Here is a 23046-nt window from a genome sequence, read left to right as displayed (position 1 = left end):
TTTTGTTATCACCATTATCTTTATACATTCTATATACCTCTATTGTTTGATGAGTAAAAGACCATACCATATCCTTTTCATCATTACAAAACACCTAGTATAGTTATTTATAATATGTATTAGAAATGTCAGATGCGGATGAAGAGGAAAAAGCATTTTAAATAAAAAGTATTTTATTTACATTTTTAGTATGTCTTCTATGTTCCAAAGTGGTCATATTAGTAAATTTTGCTTTTGAAGTTATGGAGGGAGTTAGGCAGTACAGTGGATAGAGTTTTGAACCTAAAATCAGGAAGGTCTATGTTCAAATCTATTTCCAGACAATAGCTGTGGGACCTGAAACAGTCTTTTAAACTCTTTCAGTTTCAGTTTTATCATTTTTAACATGCGGATAATAATATCCCTTACCTTCAATATTGTAATGCTTTTTGCCAACTTTAAAACACTATACAAATGTTATTATTAGTACAATTAGAATTATTATAATTATTTATCAATTAAATAAGAAGTATAACTCAATGGTATCCAACGCAGTTATAAGAAGGGCAAATATGATAAATATTTTATACTGATTACAGATACATTTTCTGAGTATTGTAGAAATCAGTAATAGGATAGAAAAAATAATAAGATATATAGTAATTTGTTTTGACTTTTAATAAGAAGTAATCTACTTTGATAGATCTTGAACAATTTGACATATACAAAGTATTAAATCTCTTTCTCTAACTTTCTCTCTCTCAAATACATACTTCTTTCAAAATATGTTAAAATGTTGACTTAGTCCTCTTGCTATCAGGCAAGTTTTGTTTTTGACAATTTCTAAAAGCAACTGAAAATCTTTTTTGAAAAAAAAATGTACTCCTTTCCAAAAGTGCCTTTTTGATTGGCAGTGCTGGGTATATAATCACCATTCTGGCCTTGTGGAGAATGCTGTCAGAATAAAGATTTAAGTACTTCACCAAGAACAGTTTTTACTTTGAACATAGCACCATGTGACTTTTCTTCAGTTGTATATTGCTTTAGGAAAAGTATATGTTTTACCTATGTGATCTGGCATTCATACTGGGTAGATGAATAACAACCTGACTACTGTGACAGGTACATCAATGGAATACTTGCCAAGTAGTTCTTTTCTTTCTTCTAATTTTTAGAAAGTCTTTTTGGCAATATAAGTGCTACTACTTTACATTTTATTATATTTATTTTTAATGCTCATGAAAAAACAATAAACATTTTACAGATATAGGCACTGAGCCATAACTTTAAATCTTGCATGTTTAGGGACATATTTACCCCTAAAAATCATGATCTTAAGGAAAGTACAAATTCCGCTACTTCAGTATTCTACTTTTAATTACAAATATTTGTAACTTGGTACTAATCAAAGAAGTGGAGCATGTCTTTGAAATTGTGCCTTCTTAATAATATATTGAAGAGAAGAAAGAACATTAGAGATCATTGTTGCAAGAGATTATCAGACAGGGTGCCATGAGGGTGCAGGGACAATCTACCCTACCATGGACTCTGCTAGACTGGGGATAAAAAAGTCAGTAACCAGAGTGAAAGTCAATCAAAAATAGTGAACTTAGGAAGACTGATTGGGCTATTAGCAGCTTCAACTTTTTAGAGTAGAAATTGACTATTTACAGCTTTTAGACATCATAAGAATATGCAGCAAATCAAAGGCACTCTGGAGCATAATGGAAATGAAGGAAGCATATGAACCTTTGGGTTATACAAGTTGCTAAAAGACAGATTCATACCTATGAGGAAAAAAGCATTTCTTGGTGATTAGACATAGAACATTCAGGTTAGCAATAAATTTCTAAGATGATGGTGGCCTCTTTCAAGATAGAATTACACAAGATCATCCTCTTTTTGCCATAAGGAGTTGGATGAGGCAGCAGCCAAAGGGTCTTTATTTACACAACTACATCACTCTATTTCTTTGGTCTCTTAGGCTTCTTTATTCTGGTGTAAAACTATTTTTTCCAAAATTCACATCCATCCCTTTTATATCATCTTATCTACGTCTCATGTTTTATACAAACAAATGCAGTCCAGAGAGATATACCTAGTTTTGTTAAGCTACACATTTACCAGCAGAGTCAGGACCACTAGTCAAGTTCATAGACTTCCAGTATAAATATACTTTCCAACATGGAAAATGTAATGAAGTTTCACTGACAACTTATAGGCTGAACATTTGAAAAATAAGATATTCTTTTCAGATGTTCGGATTCCTTTCTTATTAAAAAGAATTGCAACAAACTTCAGTAATAAGTCTTCTGTAACTCAGTGATATTCTATTTGAATGGTAGTGTTGACCTGCACATATGTCAAATGGGACCTCTTCCTTACTACATCCAGGGACAGTAGGCAAAATTTCTAAGTGGAAATAATTCACTAGAACTTTCCCTTCTTCTCTACTAATGTGACTAGAGAATGATAGCTCACTAGTCATCAGGTCACTGTGAAACCGATTTAAGAATATATCTGAATTTATGTAGCTGTCTTGCCTTAAGGATTTAGTATGTTCCATAAATAGAAAAGGTATTGTAGAACCCAACTAATTTAGACCCTGATAATTTACAACTTATAATAATTTTAAATACTTTTATAAAGTCAGTATTTTTAGAATTTCTTTTTAAAGAGTTTATGAAATAAAGTAGCTATTTAAACCAAAAGATGCATATGTGATGGTGGGGGTAGAAATTAAACCTTTGGATTTTGCTGTGTTGAAGTATGCTCAAGTATTGTATAAGGATACATTGATCCATTCATATAGATATAGAGATAGAGGATATAGATATAGACATAATATAACTAATATGGAGTTACACATAGAGATAATAGGGTTGGACATAAAGATGTTAGAGATAGAGACAGACATTGATATAGCTATAGATATATATGAATACAGATAAAGAAAAGTAATAAATATGGAGTTAGATATACATAAAGAGACAAATATAAATTTAGATATTAATATACAATAAAGCAACTATTGATATAGATATAGGCAAAATATAGATGAGATAGACATAGATAGACAGACATTGATGCTATACATGTAAATGATATTCATATACAAATGCATGGATATATGGTTATGACTTAAAGTATGTATGAGGATTTATATTGTAATTGTCTGCATATCAAAAGTCCAGGAGTATGGCAGAGCAAATGGAGGAGACAAAGAACAATGACAACAAACAATAACAATTTTTTATTAAGTACTAATTCAAATATCACTAACATGAGGCATGAATGGAGTGGAAAGAGTACTGGAGTATGGAGACCTGGTTTTAAACTTGCCATAGACACTTACTAATTTATGCGACCTTGAGCAAATAATTTAATCTCTCTAAGTCCATAAAATGTCCATCGCACTCGAACTACCAGCCTCAAAGAGTGGTTGTCAAGTTCCATGAGATACTACCTCAAAATAATAAATATGATATATTCATATAAATATGAACTATTATATTCAAATTATGTAAAAGTATGGTAAAATATATTTTTTTGATTTTTTTCAGACAATGGCCTACCCTAAATAAAACTACAAGAAAGGTAAAATTTAACATTAGTTCATTATCATTTTTGCAATCTTTTTCTAATCCCTTGCATTCCTTTCCTCTTATTCCCTAAGCACTTAAAAAGTACTTTCTTATTCCAAAGAGACTTTAATTGATATCCCTAAGAATGTGATTTTTGCATTGGGAGAGCCTTATATGATTCTTTCTTCACTAAACAAGCAAGCAAACAAACAAACAAAGACACAGGTCAATAACTCACAGACAGTTCTGAAAAGTTTGAAACCAGTCAAATGTGATTTATATAGATGTGAGTGCCAAGAGAGCTAGGACTGCTTACTTCTTTTCTGTGTGTGCCTGGAGCATGATAGGAGCTTAAATGCTTCTTAACTTGAAAAGACAACTAAGACTTGACTTCCGCTTTAGGGAGCCAAGATGGCAGAGAAAGAAGTAAGTCACCCTCACCCTTCCCTATTGACCTCTTGTATTGGGAATCAAGATGTGCTTTTAGCACTTATTCAACCAAGTGCTCTTGAAGAGTTTGGCCTTTGTTTCCTTGACTAAATTAAGAGTCTTTGATGGCTCCTTGCCTCAAGGGAAAGCCTAGTTTACATGGGTTTGAGTGACATGTTTGTGACATCAGAGGCTTTTACACGGTGTGGGTTTAAGTTGCATTTTTGTGACAATTTTAGGTCACGTGGGTGAGTCACATGTGTGACTTACTTTTGACCCTGAACAAGATACATAAAACCAGGGGTTGGATTTCTTTTTTCATAGATCTGAGCCACAGCAGGAGTGGCACGTGACTCTGAGCCAGATTTGTTGAGCTCCGGGCTGAACTCAGATGTTGATGGTTCCTTGGTAACTATGAATTGTATTTGGTCTATTCATAAATATATGTTTCTGATTTGTTTGTATTTCCTCTGAAGTTTAGGGTGCTGGCTTTTCCCCCTGAGATGAGTGAATGATATTTGTATGCTGGAATAAAGTAAGATTATTAACCCCTTAATGTTGCTTTCCTTAGTAAAGCAAATCAAAAGAACCAGGGCTTGCAGCATTCTGTGTGCTGGTTGTTGTTGGTTTTATGGCCCCACAGCAGCTGCTAGCCAGCTTATTGCAACACCTCTGAAAGACTATAAAATATCACCACAGGAAAAACCCTGGAAGAGCTGAGCCAACAGAAAGATGGGATGCAACAGTCTTGTAGCTCAGGCAGCTTAGGGAAATAAGAAGAAAGCCCCCTGTAACTCTAAGAGAAGGCAAGCAGCCCAGGAGAGGAAGTGTCCCAGAAAGTCAGGAGCAAGCCCCACCTCAGCAAACCAGGGGGAGATCTTGAGCCCTAGGGTGGTGGAGCAGGCAAGTGCTAACACCAAGACCCTCCCAGGTGTCTCAGCACAGACAGGTGAACTGGCACATACCAGCTCAGAAAACAAACACATGTGCTGACATTCCCCAGCAAGCAAATCTCCTGATTCCTTACCACAACTCCAAGAGGCACAACTCCAGGAGGCACAGCTCCAGGCAACAGGCAGATATCCTCCAGCATCCAAATACTTGAGTGCAAAGTCTGGGTGAGCAGGAGCCAGGACAAGGCCCAGGTGAGCAGGTGTCCCTCAGGGGCCAGATTCCCCACCCCAAGAGCTCCAGTGTTGCTGACTCCAGCTCAGCACCAGGTAAGCTACTAGCATCTGAGGGCCCAGCACACAAAGCCAGTAACCAGATTCTGGGCACCAAACCCAAAAAACTTGGTCCAGTGCCCACTGCACTCAAGCAGGAGAGCTGAGGTCTAAAAACCAGGAATTAAGCAAACACTTTGAGCAAAATGTAGAAATGGACAATGACCAAAGATTGTTATTACAGGAAGAGGGAAGATCAAGGCAGGAATTCAAAAAAGGACAACATTGTCAATATATCCACATCTGAAACCTCAAAGGGGAATATGAACTGATCCCAAGCCCAAGATGCCTTCTAGGAAGAGCTCAAGAAGGATTTTAAAAGGCAAATAAGAGAGGTAGAAGAAAACATGTGAAAAGAAATGAAAGATATGCAAGAGAGAGTCAATAGCTTGGAAAAGGAAGGACAAAAATTATTTGTAGAAAGCAAATCCTTAAAAAGTAGAATTGGTCAAATGGAAAAAGAGGCTCAAAAACTCACTGAAAATCTCCTTAAAAAGCAAAATGGGCCAAATGGAAAAGGAGATTTAAAATCTAATAGAAGAAAACAATTCCCTTCAAATTAGAATTGGGCAAGTAGTAACTAATAACTCTACAAGATATTAAGAATTAGTCAAAAAGAAACAAAAGAATTAAAAAATAGAAGAAAATATAAAATACCTCATTCGTAAAACAAATGACCTAGAAAATAGATTCAGGACAAACAATTTAAAAATTATTGGTCTACCTGAAAACCATGATGAAAAAAAGAGCCTGGAGAGCATATTTAAGGAAATCATCAAAGAAATTTTACCTGAGATCTTAGACCCAGACAGTAAAAAAAGTCATTGAAACAATACACTTATCAGATCATGAAAGAGATACCAAATTGAAACAAAAGGAACATCATAGCCAAATTCTAAAATTACCAAGTAAAAGAAAAAATGCTGCAAGCACCCAAAAAGAAATAATTTAACTATCATGAAACCACAATCAGGATTACAGAGGACTTTGAAGCTTCTACATTTAAAGATTGGGGTGTATGGAATATGATATTCTATAAGTTAAAGGAGCTTGGATTACAACCAAGGATCAACCACCCAGTGAAACTGAGCATAATCTTTCAGGGGGAAAAAGATGGAAATTCAGTGAAATTTGGAACTTTCAAAACTTCATGATGAAAAACCAGAGCTCAACACAAAATTTGATCACCAATGCAAGACTCAATAGAGGCATGAAAAGGTAAACTGGAAAGAAAAAACAAATTATGCTTTTAATAAATCAAACTGTTTACATCCCTACAAGGGAAAATAAGACTTGTATTTCTTGAGACAAGCATTGCTATTACACCATTTGAAATGGGTATACATAGACGGAGTGTGTGGATATAAGTTTACTTTGATGTGACGATAAAAAATCTAAGTGGTGAAAAGGGATTGCACTAGGAGAAGAGGAAAGGAGGAGGCATACAAGGGTAAATTACATCACATGAAAAGGCATTAAAACTATTAAAATTGAGGGAAAGATGGGAGTAAGATGATCCTTGGCTTCCGCAGGGAATATCATAATGAGTTATATATAGAAATCTAACTTACCCTATAGGAAAGAGGAGGGGAAAGAGGAAAGAAAAGGAAGAGTGTGGATAGAAGGGAAGGAATAAGTAGTAAGGGTGAAGGGGAAGAAAAGAGAGGAAGCTAATAGAAGAGAGGGCAAACTGAAGGAGGTGGTAATCAAAAACAAAACTCTAATGAGGAGAGAAAGAGAGAAAGGAGAGAGGAAAATATAAACTAAAAAAAAAACAGGATGGAGAGAAAGACAAAGATAGTAATCATAACTATGAATATGAGTGGGATGAATGCTCCCATAAAATGAAAGTGGATAGCAGAATGCAATAAAAACCATAATCTTACAATATGTTGTTTACAAGAAAGACATTTGAAGCAGGAAGATACACACAAAGTAAAGGTAAAAGGCTGGAGCAGAATATATTATGCTTTAGCTAAAGTTAAAAAAAAAAAGCAAGGGTAGCAATCCTGAACTCAGACAAGGCAAAAGCAAAAACAGATCTAAGTAAAAGAGATAAGGAAGGAAACTACATTCTGGTAAAAGGTAACATAAACAATGAAGTAATATTAGTGCTAAACATATATCCTCTGAGTGGCATAGTATCCAAATTATTAGAGATGTTAAGTGAGTTGCGGGAAAGAAACAAATAACAAAACTATACTAGTGGGGGACCTTAACTTCCCAACCTCACAGAATGAGGTAAATCTCATAACAAAATAAAAAAAGAAAGAAGGTAAGGAGATGAATAGAATTTTAGAAAAGTTAGATATGGCTTACCTCTGGAGAAAATTGAACGGGGTAGAAAGGAATATAACTTTTCCACAACAGTACATGGCACCTACACAAAAATTGACCATGTTTTAGGGCATAAAAACCTCACAATCCAATGCAGAAAGGCAGAAATATTAAATGCATTCTTTGAAGACCTTGATCCAATAAAAAGTACATGTAATAAAGGGCCATGAAAGATGCACAAAAATTAATTGGAAATCAAATAATCTAATCCTAAAGCATGAATGGTTCAAACAATGAATCATAGAAAAAATCAATCACTTTGTCCAAGAAAATCCCAATAATGAAACAACATACCAAAACTTATAGGATGCAGAAAAAGTGGTTCTTAAGGGAAATTTTATCTCTAAATGCTTACATGAATAAAATAGAGAAAGAAGAGATTAATAAATTGGTTGTGCAACTAAAAGAGCTAGAAAAAGAACAAATCGAAAATCCTCAAACAATACCGAATTAGAAATCTTGAAATACAAAACATGAAATAATAAAATTGAAATTAAGAAAACTATTGAATAAATAAGTAAATCTAAGAGCTGGTTTTGTAAAAAAAAAAAAAAACAGCAAGATAGATAAACATTTGGTTAATCTCATTTTAAAAAGTAAGAAGAAAACCAAATTACCAGCATGAAAAATGAAAAGGGTGAATTCACCACCAATGAAGAGGAAATCAAAACAATAATTAGGAGCTATTTTGTACAACTGTATACCAGAAAATTATGATGATCTTAGTGAAATGGATGAATATTTACGAAATTACAAATTGCGTGGATTAACAGAAGAGGAAATAAAATAGTTAGATGAACCCATTTCAGAAAAAGAAGCTAAACAGGCCATCTAAGAGCTCCCCAAGAAAAAATCTCCAGTGCCAGATGGATTTGCAAGTGAATTCTATCAAACATTTAAAGAACAACTATTTGGGAAAGTAGGCAAAGAAGGAGTCCAACCAAATTATTTCTATGATATAAACATGGTTCTGATAGCTAAACCTGGAAGAGCCAAGAGAGAGAAAGAAAATTACAGACCAATTTTTCTAATGAATATTTTAAATAAAACATTAGCAAAGAGATTAAAGAAACTTATCTTGAGGATAATACACTGTGACCAGGTAGGAATCATATTGGGAATGCAGGGCTGGTTCAATATTAGGAAAGCTATCAGCATAATTGACCAAATGAATAGCAAAGCTAACAGAAATGATGTGATTATCTTAGTAGATGCAGAAATAGCTTTTGAGAAAATACAACACCCATTCCTATTAAGAAAACTAGAGGGTATAAGAATAAATTGAATCTTCATTAAAATGATGGGTAACATCTATTTAAAACCAACAGCAAGCATTATATGTAATGGGGATTAGCTAGAAGTACTTCCAATAAGATCGGAGGTTAAACAAGGATGTCCATTGTCACCACTGTTATTGAATATTGCACCAGAAATGTTAGCTTTAGCAATAAGAGAAGAAAGAAATTGAAAGAATTAGAATAGGTAGGGAAGAATCAAAGCTCTATGAAGATGTTATGATAGTATACTTAGAGAATCCTAGAGAACAAGCAAAACCTACTTGAAATGATAAACAATTTTATCAAAGTTGCACTACATAAAATAAACCTATATTGCTATATATAATATATATTATATACATATATTATATTATATATAACATAGATCAACAGCAAGAGATAGAAAGAGAAATTCCATTTAAAGTCGCTGTAGCCATTATAAAATATTTGGGAGTCTATCTGCTAAAATAAACTCAAGAATGATCTGATCACAATTACAAAACATTTTTCATACAAATTAAGTCAGAGGTAAATAATTAGAAAAAATCAGTTGCTCATGGGTAGGCTGGACTAATATAATAAAAATGACAATTCTACCTAAAGTAATTTACTTTTTAAATGTCATACCAATCAAACTACCAAAAATTATTTTATAGGGCTAGAAAAAAGAATAAAAAAATTCATCTGGAAGAAAAAAAGGTCCAGAATGACAAGGGAATTAATGAAAAGAAATGCTAGGCAAGGTGGCCTAGCCATACCAGATATTAATTGTATTACAAAGCAGCAATCATCAAAAGTATTTGGTTCTGAGTAAGAAATAGAGGGGTAGATTAGTGGACGAGGTTAGGTACAAAAGACACAGTAGTCAATAATTGTGATAATCTACTGTTTAATAAACCCAAAGACTCCAACTTCTGGGATAAGAAATCATTATTTGACAGCAACTGTTGGGAAAACTGAATAAAAGCATTGCAGAAACTGGGCATAGACCAACATCTGACACTGTGTACCAAAATAAAATCTAAATGGGTACATGAATTAGATATAAAGGCTGATACTATAAACAATTTAGGAGAGCAAGGAATGGTTTTTCAGATTTATGCGGAATGCAGGAATTTATGACCAAAAAAGAGAAAGAGAGATCATTATGAAATGCAAAATGGATAATTTTGATTACATTAAAAATTGAAAAGTTTTTGCATATACAAAGCCAATGCAACCAAGATTAGGAGGGCAGCAGAAAATTGGGAATTTTAACAAATAGTATCTCTGAGAAGGGGCTCATTTGTAAAATATAAAGAGTACTGAGTCAAATTTACAAGAATACAAGTCATTCCCCAATTGACAAATAGTCAAAGGATACCGACAGTCAGTTTTCAGAGGAAGAAATTGAAGCTATCTATAGTTATATTAAAAAATGCTCTAAATCTATTGATTAGAGAGATGCAAGGCAAAACAAGTCTGAGGTACCACATCACACCTATCAGATTGGTTAACATGACAGAATAGGAAAATGGTAAATTTTGGATAGTGTGTGGGCAAATTGGAACACTAATACAGTGTTGGTGGAGTTGCAAGCTGATGCAACCTTTCTGGAGAGCAATTTCCCAAAGGACTATAAAAATGCACATACCCTTTGACCCAGCAATACCACCTCTAGGGCCGTATCCCAAAGAAATCATAAAAATGGGAAAAGAATCCACATATACAGAAATGTTTATAGCAGCTCTTTTTATGGTGGCAAAGAACTGTAAATTGAGGGAATGCCCATCAATTGGGGAATGGTTGAACAAGCATATGAATATGATGGAATACTATTGTGCTATAAGAAATGATCAACAGACCAACTTCAGAAAAACCTGGAAACACTTGTATGAACTGATTCAAAATGAAATGAACTGAACCAAGAAAGCATTGTACACAGTATCTGCAACATTGTGTGACCACCTATGAATGAATCAGATATTCCAAACAACACCATGATCCAAGACAAGTAGTAAGAACTCATGATGGAAAATGCTAACCATATTCAGATAAAGAACTAATGAACTCTGAAGGTAGAGCAAAGCATATTCGTCCCTTACTTTATTCTTTCTCACATTTTTTTTAAAAAGTCTGTTTCTTCTTTCACAATTGTGACTAATATGGTAATATTTTTACATGATAGCATATGTATAAATTATATTAACCTGCCTACCATTCTCAGAAAAGGGGAGAGGAGACATGGAGGGACAAAAATTTGGAACTCAAAATCTTGTAAAAAGGAACGCTAAAATTTTTCTTGACATATAATTTGGGAAAAAATAAAATACTATAAAAAGTAGAATTAGCCAAAAATAATTAGATGATACAAAAGATCACTGAAGAAAATAATTCCTTAAAAGTCAGAATGGGGCAAGGGGACATTAATAACTCTTTCATACATGAATAATCATTCAAACAAAATAAAAAGAATTAAAAAGGAATAAAATGTAAAATACTTCATCGGGAAACAAGTGACCTGGAAAATAGATCTAAGAGAGATAATTGAAGAACTATTGGACTACCTAAAAGTCATGATAAAAGAAAAACCTGGACAGGATCTTTCAAAAAATAATCAAGCAAAACTCCACAGTTCACTTCTTAGAAGAAATTCCTAAATGAAAATTTTCAAGTAATATTATAGCCAAATTCTAGAGCTCCCAGGTCAAGGAGAAAATAACATGAAGAACCAAAAGAAATAATTCAAATATCAAGAGCCACAGTCAAGATTACATTGGATTTAGCAGCTTCTATATTAAAGGCTCGAAGGACTTAGAAAATTATATTCCAGAAGGCAAAGGGAATTGCATTGATACGAAGAATCAATGATCCAGCAAAACTGAGCATAATCTTCCAAGGGAAATGATAGATATTCAATGGAAAGACCAGATGTGAACAGAAAATTTGATCTCCAAATATGACTGAAGAGAAACATAGAAAGGTAAACAAGAAAGAAAACAACAACATGGTATTCAATAAGGTTAAACTGTTTACATCCCTACATGGGAAGATGATACTTGTAAATCTTAAAAAAATTCTCTCTTTTAGGGCAGTTAAAAGATGTATACATAGACAGAAAATATGAGTATAAGTCAAATTTCATGTGATGATTTTTTTTAAATTATGAGGTCAACAAGGATTGTACTGAGAAAAGAGGAAAAAAGAGAGGCAGAATGGCATAAAGTATATCACAGGGAGATGCATGAAAGAACTATAATAGTAGAGAGAAAGAAGAGAGGAAGTAAACATTGATTGAAACTTATTCTTATAGTATTTGGCTCAAAGAGGGAATAACATACACACTCACTTGGGGATATAAATCTATCTTAACCTATATAGAAAGAAAACCAGCTTTTAGTTTTATTTATTACTTCGATAGTTTTCTTACTTTCAATTTTATTAATCTCTCCTTTGATTATGAGGGGAAAGGCAAAAGAAAAGCAAGTGAGAGCTGATAGGAGGGCAGATTGAGGGTGGAGGTGATCAGAAGCAAAATGCTGGTGATGAGGGACAGATTGAAAGGAGAGAAAAAACAAAATGTAAACAAGGGGGCAAATAGGATGGAGGGAAATACACAATTAGTAATCATAACTGTGAATGTGAGTTGGATGAACTCTCCCATAAAACAGAAGGGGCTAGCAGAGTGGATTAAAAACCAGAATCCTACAGTATTTTGTTTACAAGAAGAACATTTGAAGCAGAGAGATTCACATAGAGGAAAGGTAAAAGTCTGGAACAGAATATACTATGCTTGAGGTGAAATTAAAAAAAAGGAGGGGTAGCAAACTTGATTTCAGACAAAAAAAGCAAAATAGACCTAATTAAATGAGACAAGGAAGGAAATGACATCTTGTTAAAAGGTACAATAGATAGTGACATAATATCAATACAAAATATATAGGAACTGAGTGGTATGGCATCTAAACTCTTAGAGAAGTTAAGCAAGTTACAGGAAGACATAGACAGCAAAACTATAATAACAGGGGTGGGGTAAGGACCTCAACCTAACCCTTTCAGAACTATATAAATCTAACCATAAAATAAACAAGAAAGAAGTTAAAGAAGGGAATAGAATTTTAGAAAATTAAATATGATAGACTTCTGGCGAAAACTGAATTGGGACATAATGGAATATACTTTTTTCTCAGTGTCACATGGCACTTTCACAATGATTTTATCTCTCTAAATGCTTACATGAACAAAATAGAGAAACAGTAGAACAATGAACTGGGCATGAGACTAAAAAGGTAGAAAAAGAGCATATTAAAAATCCCCAATCAAACACTAAATTAAAAATTCTGAAAATCAAAGGAGAGATTAATAAAATTGAAAGTAAGAAAACTATCAAACTAATAAATAGAACTAAAAGCTGTTTTATGAAAAAAGTACAATAAATAAATCTTTGGTTAATTTGATGAAGAAAAAGAAGAAAATCAAATGTTTAGTGTCAGAAATGAATAGGGTGAAATCTATACCAATGAAAATGAAATTAAAGAATAATTAGAAGTTCTTTTGCCCAACTGTATGCCAATAAATCTGACAATCTAAATGAAAATGATAAATACTTACAAAAATATAAATTTCCCAGATTAATGGAAGAGGAGACAAAATATTTTTAAAAACCCATATTAGAAAAAAAAAAGAAATTGAAAAAGCCATCAATGAAGTCCCTAAGAACAAATCTCCAGGGCCAGATAGATTTACAAGTGAATTCTACTAAACATTTAAAGGAAAAATGATTCTACTACTATATAAACTCTTTGGAAAAATAGATTATGAGGGAGTCTTATGAAATTCATTTTATGACACAAATATGGTGCTGATACCTAAACAAGGAGAAGCCAAAACAGAAAAAGAAAATTATAGACCAATTTCCCTAATAAACATCAAAATATTTTTTTTTAATTTTAGACAAACACTAAAATAAATACATGAAAAGAAAAAGAAACATACTATAAATTTAAACATTAAAATTAAATATAAAGTAAGAAAAACAATGTCATGTGCATAGCAGAACATAGGAGAGGATTCAGAGTATAAAGCAATAGCTTTCCATTTCAAGAAAGCCTACATACTAAACACTGAGCCTTATGTTGAAAGTTGTCCATCTTTGCTTCCTTGTAGTTTGTCTTTTGTTCTCTGCTGTACACTTTTTACTTGGTTCTTTTTCCTTCCTTCCTCTCTCTTCTCTCCCCACTAGGAAGGTATCAGTAAGCATGGATATTTTTATATATAGCTATTAATATATACATGTATGTATGTATATTGACACATACATACACATAAATATACATATACACACACACAAATATATACTTTCCTAAGAGAATCTACTCCTAATCTTTGCTTTTATGTTTGTGGGTATTTCTTTTTTCCTATCTCTTCTAACTTCTCTTGTTTACTTCTATTCACTACTTTGCCCTACTATTACTTAACCTACTCTCCCTCCAGTGATCCCTCCCTTATCCTCCCACTCCCCTAAATCTGAGCAGTCTTTTGTACACCCCTTTGACCTATTCACTCCCCTTTCCCTTATCCTCCCTTATCTTCCCATTCCCTGGATCCTAAATTCCCTTTTATGTTGTCCTTTTAACCTATTCCCTCAGCCTCTCCTGCTCTGGCTGCCCAATTCTGATTTTCAAAGACTCATTTACTTCCTTAAGATTCCAGATCTCCTTTTCTAATTGGTTGACTTTCTTTTCATATTCTTCGTGTTTTTCTTGGATTATTCTTATTTTTTTCTTTTCAATTTTTCATCAATCTCATTTGCTTTTTAGTGTCTTTTTAAAATTCTTCCACAAATTTTGTCTTGTCAGGGGGCCATTTGACATTACTCTTTGGGCTATAAGAGCATTTCTTTCCTTTAGCCTCCTGCTCTGAAGATGAATCCTCGTCTTCTCTATTTTCATTATAGCTCTTGATGGCTTGATTCTTTCTCTTGTGCCTGTGCAATTTTTTTTTGTAGTAATAGCTTAACTTGTTTACCTTTTTGTGCTTTTCTTGAGTCTTACATTTGAAAGTCAAATTTTCTTTTCATCTCTGCTATTTTCATAAGGACTGCTTGAAAGTCTTCTATTTCAGTAAATATCCATATTCCCCCAGAAAGATTGTACTCAGTTTTGCTGGACAGATTAATCTAGGTTTTAATCTTATCTCTCTTGCTTCCAAAATACCATATTTCAGGCTCTCTACTCCTTTAAAGTGGTATTTGCAAGATTTTGTATGATCCTAACTATGCCTACCTGAATGTTTTCTTTCTCATTTCTTGAAATGTTTTCACTTTGACCTGAGTGCTCTGTAACTTGACTCTAATTTTCCTGGGCATTTTCATTTTGGCAAAACTTTCAGGAAGTAATTGTTAGAATCATTCAATTTCTGTTTTATCATTTCCTAAGACACCAGGGCAGTTTTTTTATAGTTGTTTTTTAATATATATTTTGTCTAGGCTCTTTCTTTTATAAGGGCTTTCAAGCAGTCCAGTAATCTTCAGCTAAACTCTTCTTAAATTAATTTCTAGGTCCATTGTTTTTGCAAGGTGATATTTCACATATTCTATTTTTTGTTCTTGTGACTGCTTTATTGTTTCTTGATTTCTCATAAAATCATTAGCTTCCAATTGCCAAATTATAATTTTTAAGTAATTATTTTCTACCTATGAAATATTCTACCTATTTTTTTCTATATGGCCAGTTCTATTTTCAAAAGTGTCATTTTCTTAACTATTTGTGCCTCTTTTAAAAAGTTATTATTTGTCTTTTCTTAAATGTCTTGCACTACTCCCATTCTTGTTCCCAGTTTTTCCTTTACCACTTTTATTTTATACTTAAATTCATTGTTACCTTTTCCAAAATTTTCTGGTGGAATTGTGTTGAGTTCACATTTATTTTTTGAGGTTGTGCTAGTTGGTATTTTGACACTGTTGTCTCTTTCTGGATTAGTCTCTTGATTTTCCCATTCTCCTTTGTAGCTTTTTTGATTTAATACCTCTTTATTGTTTGCTAATTTTTTTCTTTCTTTTTCTTGACTTTAAAATTTATATTAAAGTTTAATTCTACTTATGGGGGCTGGGGCAGTGGAATTGTTCCCTGCTTCATGAGCTTTTGCACTGCTATTTTCAGAGCTTGTCCTGGGTTTTTGAAATTTTTGTTCCTCCTTGGTGTCTTGATCTGCAGAGGGATGGAGTCACTGATCTCCTGGTCTGTGCTCTTGTTCTTACTCAGCAAGGGCTCCTGAACCCTTGAAACTTCAAGAAATACTGCTCCTCAGGGCCACTACTCCCTTGGGACCACAATGGATAATGCTTTTCAGACCTTATGACTCCTAGTGACTGCAGGTCCTCCTCTATGCCCTGGAAATGTGATCCTGAAAGGGTACATGAAATGGAGTTGTCAACCAGTACCATATCCTCTATCTAATGCCAGTACAGGGTGGGGGGTCCTTTGTACTATCTTTCTTAAAAGTTTCAAGATCCCCTTACCATCTCTGGTTGAGGGCTCATGAAGCAGCTACTGCTGCAGTTGCCACCTATATGATCTATATGTGGTATTACCACCACATGGGCTCTGGGCCAGCCCCAACTCTATTCCAAAGACTCTCATTCCACCCTCTTATATTGTCTCAAAACATCTCTCTCCTACCCTATCTTTGGTGGTTCTGCTTTTTCAGAATTAAGCTTAAGACTATAGTTATTTAGAGGGGAATATTGAGAGAGTGAAGCTGCTTATTCTACTCTGACATCTTGGCTCTCTTTCTGAATATTTTTATATAATTATCTCTTAATTTCAGCCTAAGCCTGAATGATGGCCAAAGTCTACATCAGTGTGAATCAATACTTAAAAATTTCAACAAGCGTTGTACATTGAGTAATCAATTGTTATTTAAATTATGTGCGTTCTTTCCATGAGGAGTCAATTTTCTTTGGAATATGAAATTTTTATGCATTTTGACCTTGTACAACGACCCTAGAATAAATGCATACTATTTGTGGAAAATATTTTGAGCCAAAGATTATTCCTTTAGAACCTACTTTTTAATTTCTTGATTCCTGAATGCCAGCTATTACTGCCATTAACTGAACTCTCCTGAGTTTGTATTAAGGGGATCTTCATCCCCAAAATAACCCACATTCAAGGTTTTTAAGGCAAACAGGTACACACTTTCCTATTAGTCTGCAAAGATCACAAATTTGGCTCACACGTGGGGCAATTTTGTCTAGTGAAACTAGTCTTCCCTTAATTTACAGTCCTACTGCTAAGATGCTTCAACAACTTCCATGCTCTTCTAACACTACCCTCCCATCTCCAAATGAACTGCAAAGTAGCTGCAATTTATTGCAGAGCAAGAGGGCTAGAGAAATTCAAGTTAACAGTTATTTCCCAGAATGCATTCTGTAGCATCTGACACAAAAATTTTCTGGACCAAAAAAAGAACGTTTGTTGTTGTCTAATGTTAAATTTATTGCAATAGTCTCTTTTGTAGCTTTTAACTTGCTGGGCATTCAACAGGACCACTATTGATGTCATCAATGATGTCATGAGGATGTCTGCCATCCATGTTGCAGCCCACAGACTGGACTGTTCTAAGTATCTCTTTAATGGTTCCAGAGAAATCTCTTGCCAAGGATTGGTGCCTCATCTGTCAAGCAATGTTGACAATCTCATTGAGACTGATGTTTCCATTGTGTTTAATATTTTTTTTCTGCTTATTTCTCTCCTGGGGAGGTTCCTTTAGGGCTTTTATGATTAAAGCTGATGCAGAAGGCACAACCTCTGTCTGTTCTGAATGGTAAGTTTCACTGTTATCCTTAGCTCTTTCCAGCCACCAGTTGCATTGGCAAAGTCATCACCAACCTTTTTGGGAGACAATCCCAAGGGACCAGTTCTGGGGACCAGTGCTGATGTGGCACCAACTTCACTGAAAGTGCACCTTAAAAACACAACTTTAATTTCATTAGGGTCAAACTTGGGCCGCATAGTGGCAACAAAGTGGGAGGCTTGGCCTGGACACTGTGGGGTGGCTACCTGTGTCAGATGAACTCAGATTCAGGATGACTGAAAGAAGTTTCTCCTTAACCACCACAAGCTGGGAGCCAAAAAAAGAGTCAAAATTTTAAAATATCAAATATTCTTGGCCTACTCCAATAAATGAGAGTTAATTATAGAATAGAAATGTTTTAATTGTCTTACAATAATTAATAAATTTTAGAGTATCCTATGCACAAATGATGTAAATTTATGATAGAAGTAACCCCCAAACTAAATTTAGCATTTCCAATTTGTCCTGCTCTGCTATAAACAGTCGTCTTTCAATAGTTTTTAGTCATGAAAGAAATAAAGCTTTGATATTCTTCTTATCTGATAAAATCAAGCTCTGAGTTCATTAATTTATTCACCTGAATTATTTCAGCAATATTATACTGTGTGTTTAAACTTAAAATGGTTTTGTTAAGTTAATTTGAGACTCTTAGTTAACACTGAAGAAAATTTTCCATTTAAAAGGTCTATCAGTGAGCAAAAATTGTAAAAGATTTTACAATAAGAATCATTGTTAAACTACAAAGAAACCTTTTAGTTGGCTTGAATATTTTCAAACACTATATTTAAACTACTTATTATTTTAGAGTAAAATGTTGGGTAAGATTCACTATCATAAGAATAAACAGTAATTTCTAAACTACCCCACCCCTGGCCATTCAAAATAGCTGTAGCTATACATTTTACAATTTCTTCACTTCTAGGAAATCAGAGATTAGAATACTCGGAGCAGGAGTCAAGTGCTGTTTATGCTAAAAGTAGATGAAATAAGGAATGAAATTGAGGACATACTAAAGTTTGTAGGGCACAATATTTATGAATGTCAGCTGTGAAAGGTTTCCATTAATGTAACATCCACAGAATGAACCTAATAAAAAGTGATGATGAGAAATAAAAAGTTAAAAAAAGAACTTTGATTGAATAAGTTATTTTGACTATTATAAATGACCAAATTAACTATAAAGAGCATATGAGGAAATATTCTATCTGCATCCAGAGAAAAAACTGAAAAATAGAAATATATATGTAGAAATATTTGTGTGTATGCACATATACATGATAACTTGGTTGTATATTTGAAACGATTAACAAGTTGTCCATAGTAGATTTATAGTGAAGTAAAAGGAAGTGACTGAAACCCTAAATCCACTACAAAATTTAAATACTGGAGTGATATAGGAAATGAATACTATATTGAAAAGTTTCTTAGTGGCATATGGATTACTTACAAAGCACTTTAATTTCTCTTAGAATTCAGCCTGTCTCCATTTTCCATGAAAGAAACTTAAAAAAATTATTACTAATTATTAGAACACCACTACCACCAAAACCAACAACAAAAAAAAAAAAAAACAAGTGATACATTTAAGAATGGACCATTTACATTTTATTTATCTATCTATCTATCTATCTATCTATCTATCTATCTTTCTATCTATCTATTATTTTTGACTAAGTAAAGAGGACATTCCTTTCCTCAAATTTATTAAACATTAATCACTGAATGGGTGTTGCCTCAGTCAAACGGAGACCTGTTAATGACCTTGAAAAGGCCAAAGTCTCCCACTGCATACTGAGCCATCTCCAGGAATCCTGATCTATATCTGACTACTGGACCTAGATGGCACCAGAGGAGAAAATGAAGCTGGTGACTTTTCACAGCCCTCCCTCACTTAAATCCAATTCACTTGCTTATAGCAGTAAAATAATAAGGTGAAGGACAATTTATCTAAAATGTGACATATTTCAAAGAGAGAATTAAAGCTAATGTTTCTCATCAGCAAGATCAATTATCATCCTTTCTAAATAAAACTAAGTAGTGCTTCCAAATCAAATACGGAATCATACCAAATCTGCACTAATCATTTTAGGTATATCGATAACATTGTTACATGGATCTATTGTATAACATGGTAAACATTCATTTTGTCTTGTTGAATATTACTCTAGTGATATCATTGCATCATTTGGACTTGATCAGTATGAGATTCTAAAGAAAATATATCCAAGAAAGAAGGAAAATTGAGGATTTAAGCTTGAATCCAAAAGAGAAAAATAATTATTAAAAATAACTTGGCCTTTTCCAGCCAAAGCACATGTAGACTAAAAACTTATCAGTAAGAAAGTAATTGTTTATTACATTAATAGCTTTACTGTTATCCTGAAATAAAAGTTTAATATAATAAGAATGTGGTGAACAACGGATACCTTTGCAATGCCAGTCATAATGTATACTTTTGCACCTGCAGAGTAGATAATAATATATTTGGAAAATCATAGCAAGAGCTCAAATTACATTATTCAAAATTCAAGGTTCATTAGTCCAAGGAATCTTAGCAAGGTTAATATGTCCTTGTTAAATAAAGGAAAAAAAAGGATTGCCCTGTATTCTCAGAGCACATGAAATATATTTCAAAAGCCTATAGGATTCTTTCAAAAAAATTGACATTGCTTCACTTAACATTTGTAAAAACTGAAAACAGATACATTCCAATAAATTTGTCAAATGTAATAATAAAATTAACTTAAGTCTCCAGAGGGAGTTCATAAAATGTCTCATGTTACAAAATGGAATGAAATCACTGACTTCTACATGAACCTAACCAATAATGTGTCAAGAAACAAATGGAAAAAAGTAGTACACTTGTTAGTATTTGTTTATGGAAATGGAAGGTTATATTACAGTAATTCAGGACAGGGGCATTTCACCAGAAATTATTGAAAGATTATCTTCTTGGTCCAGAGCACAGACATTGAGATCAATATAGACCAAATAATAAAACATTCAAAACTTCACAAAATTAATATTGCAGACTACAAAAATAGGACATTTACCTAATACCTAGCAACACGTGACCTGGGGAAAAGATCTCTGTAAAAATGAAAACCTCAAAATATTGTATAGAAATCAGATAACAGATTTCCCTGGCACAAGGTGATTATGACTGCCAATTTGTTAACCACAATTGCCCAGGTGTGGAAAACTTAAGTACATTTTAATGGTGTTGCCATATGGAATACTCCAAATATTTTAGTGGAATGGAATGAAATGATTTCAAAATGCATGGACCTAGCACAATCTATCAAAGTCATTTGAGAACGTGATATTGTATATATCACCTCTATTATGATGTCTAATACTAGAGTTGTATTAGGAATTTTTAAAAATGAAAATAAGTTGAGTTATAAGATTGTGATGGAGTACTATTGTACTATAAGAAAGGATGAGTTCAATGATTTTAAAAAAAACATGGAAAGACTTGCACAAAATAATGAAGCACAAAATGAGCAGAAAGAAGAGAACAGTATATATAGTTAACAACAATATTATTTTAAGAAGAACTTTGAGTGAATAAGCAATTTTGTCTATTATAAATGTTCAAATTAACTACTAAGGTTATGTGAAGGAAGATTCTATTTGCATCAAGGGAAAGAACTGATGAATAGAAATATATGTGGAAACATATAGAGAGATATATGTGTGTGTATACAGATTTACATGAAAATTTTGTTACATATGGAAAGGGATAGCAAGCCATACCTAATATATTTATGTATACAGTGTAAATATACATCATATACAATATACTTTTGTTATATTATTTTATGGAAATGTTTATTTTATTCCATAAACTAAAAAGCAGAATGACAAAATAGAATGAAAATAACACAATCATATATTCTTACTTAATTGAAAAAAGCAGTCATCTAATCAAAAACTATTTTAATTGAAACCAATTGAATAAGATGAAAATGATTTTTGTGTAATATAAAAAATAATATGAATAATATTTTTAAAAATACAAATAATTATTTCAGAAGGGCTATTCTCAATCCCATACTTACCACTAGTCCCTGCCCTCCCAAATTACTTCATATGTTATTATTCTGTTTATGTTTGTATTGATTCATTTTTATTTATATCATGTATGTAGTTTTCTCCTTCACGAGAATGTAACGTGCTTGTAGGTATTGTTTCATGCTTTATGTTATTATTCCCCCAGTGCTTATCTCAGCATGTGACACATAATAGATATTTGATCAATAGCTATTAATTGATAGATTGATGCAGGTGTAACTCAGTATTTCCCTCTGACCCAGAATACTTCATAGTAGGACATGATGACAGACAGAGACACTGACACTGACACAGAGGAAAGCAGATGAAAGCAGAGACATAGAAACAGAAAAAAAAAAAACAGAAAGAGAGAGATAAAGATGGAGTGAAAGAGACAGAGACAAAAAACAGAGAAAGAATGACATAAAGACAGAGACAAAGAGAGATAAAAAGAGAAAGAAAAGGACTGAGAGACAGAGAGAGAGACATAATGAAACAGAACAGGACAGAGAGAAACAGAGAAACAGACACAGAGAAGAAGAGAGATATGAAGAAAGCAATATGATATAATTCATTAAACTTACATAGGATTTTAAGTTTTGCAAAAGCATTTTATTTTTCACAGGTCAATGAACTTTATTGTTGATTGTGCAGCAGATGAGGAAATTGAGATATAAAGAAAATAAATAAAATTTTCAGGGTCACATGGGTAGTAAAGAGCAGAATAAAGATTTGATTTCATGTCTATTGCCTTGAACTCAATTTTTAAGTAACAGCACTAGTAAAAATGTTAAATGAGATATGTTTATGTGAGGGGGTGTAGGAAAAAATCAAATATGTTACCATTTGTTTTGCCCTGTTATATCATATAATAAATTATGTGATTTTTAAAACATATTTCTGCAATTTTCATTTTTCAGACTTTTCTTTACTAGTGTAGATAAGTATCTTCTCTTCAATTCAGATTTTTGGACTATTGCCAGAAGGACAAAGATGTTAAGCAACTTACCTGGGAACACACAGCCACTATGGGTCAGAGGCAGGTCTTCAAGTGAGGTTTTTCTAACACTTTTAAAAATGAAATTTATTGTGGAACAGTGAAGAAAAAAATCTTACAAAATTTTATATAAATCTTATATAAAATCTTACAAATTTCTTATAAACCTTATACCAAAACTTTCAATATAGATAGAAAATTATATTAAAGACAAATATTGTCATGTTCCATCACAGAAACCAATTCCTTAAATATCAGAATGAGTGTTCCACAATCATAACACAGTAAGAGCCTACAATCAATCTAACAGTAAAATCTGAAGGTTTTAT

General features: G+C 33.1%; 1 pseudogene; it reads right to left on the bottom strand.

The window, feature by feature from the left end:
- Positions 1–17331: 17331 nt before the first annotated feature.
- LOC118838080 lies at positions 17332–17822 on the bottom strand (annotated as a pseudogene).
- Positions 17823–23046: the final 5224 nt, after the last annotated feature.

Source organism: Trichosurus vulpecula, chromosome 1 (assembly GCF_011100635.1).
Source record: "Trichosurus vulpecula isolate mTriVul1 chromosome 1, mTriVul1.pri, whole genome shotgun sequence".
Taxonomy (NCBI): domain Eukaryota; kingdom Metazoa; phylum Chordata; class Mammalia; order Diprotodontia; family Phalangeridae; genus Trichosurus; species Trichosurus vulpecula.
The sequence above is the reverse complement of the archived record's forward strand: the minus strand, read 5'-3'. Positions and strand labels throughout refer to the sequence as shown.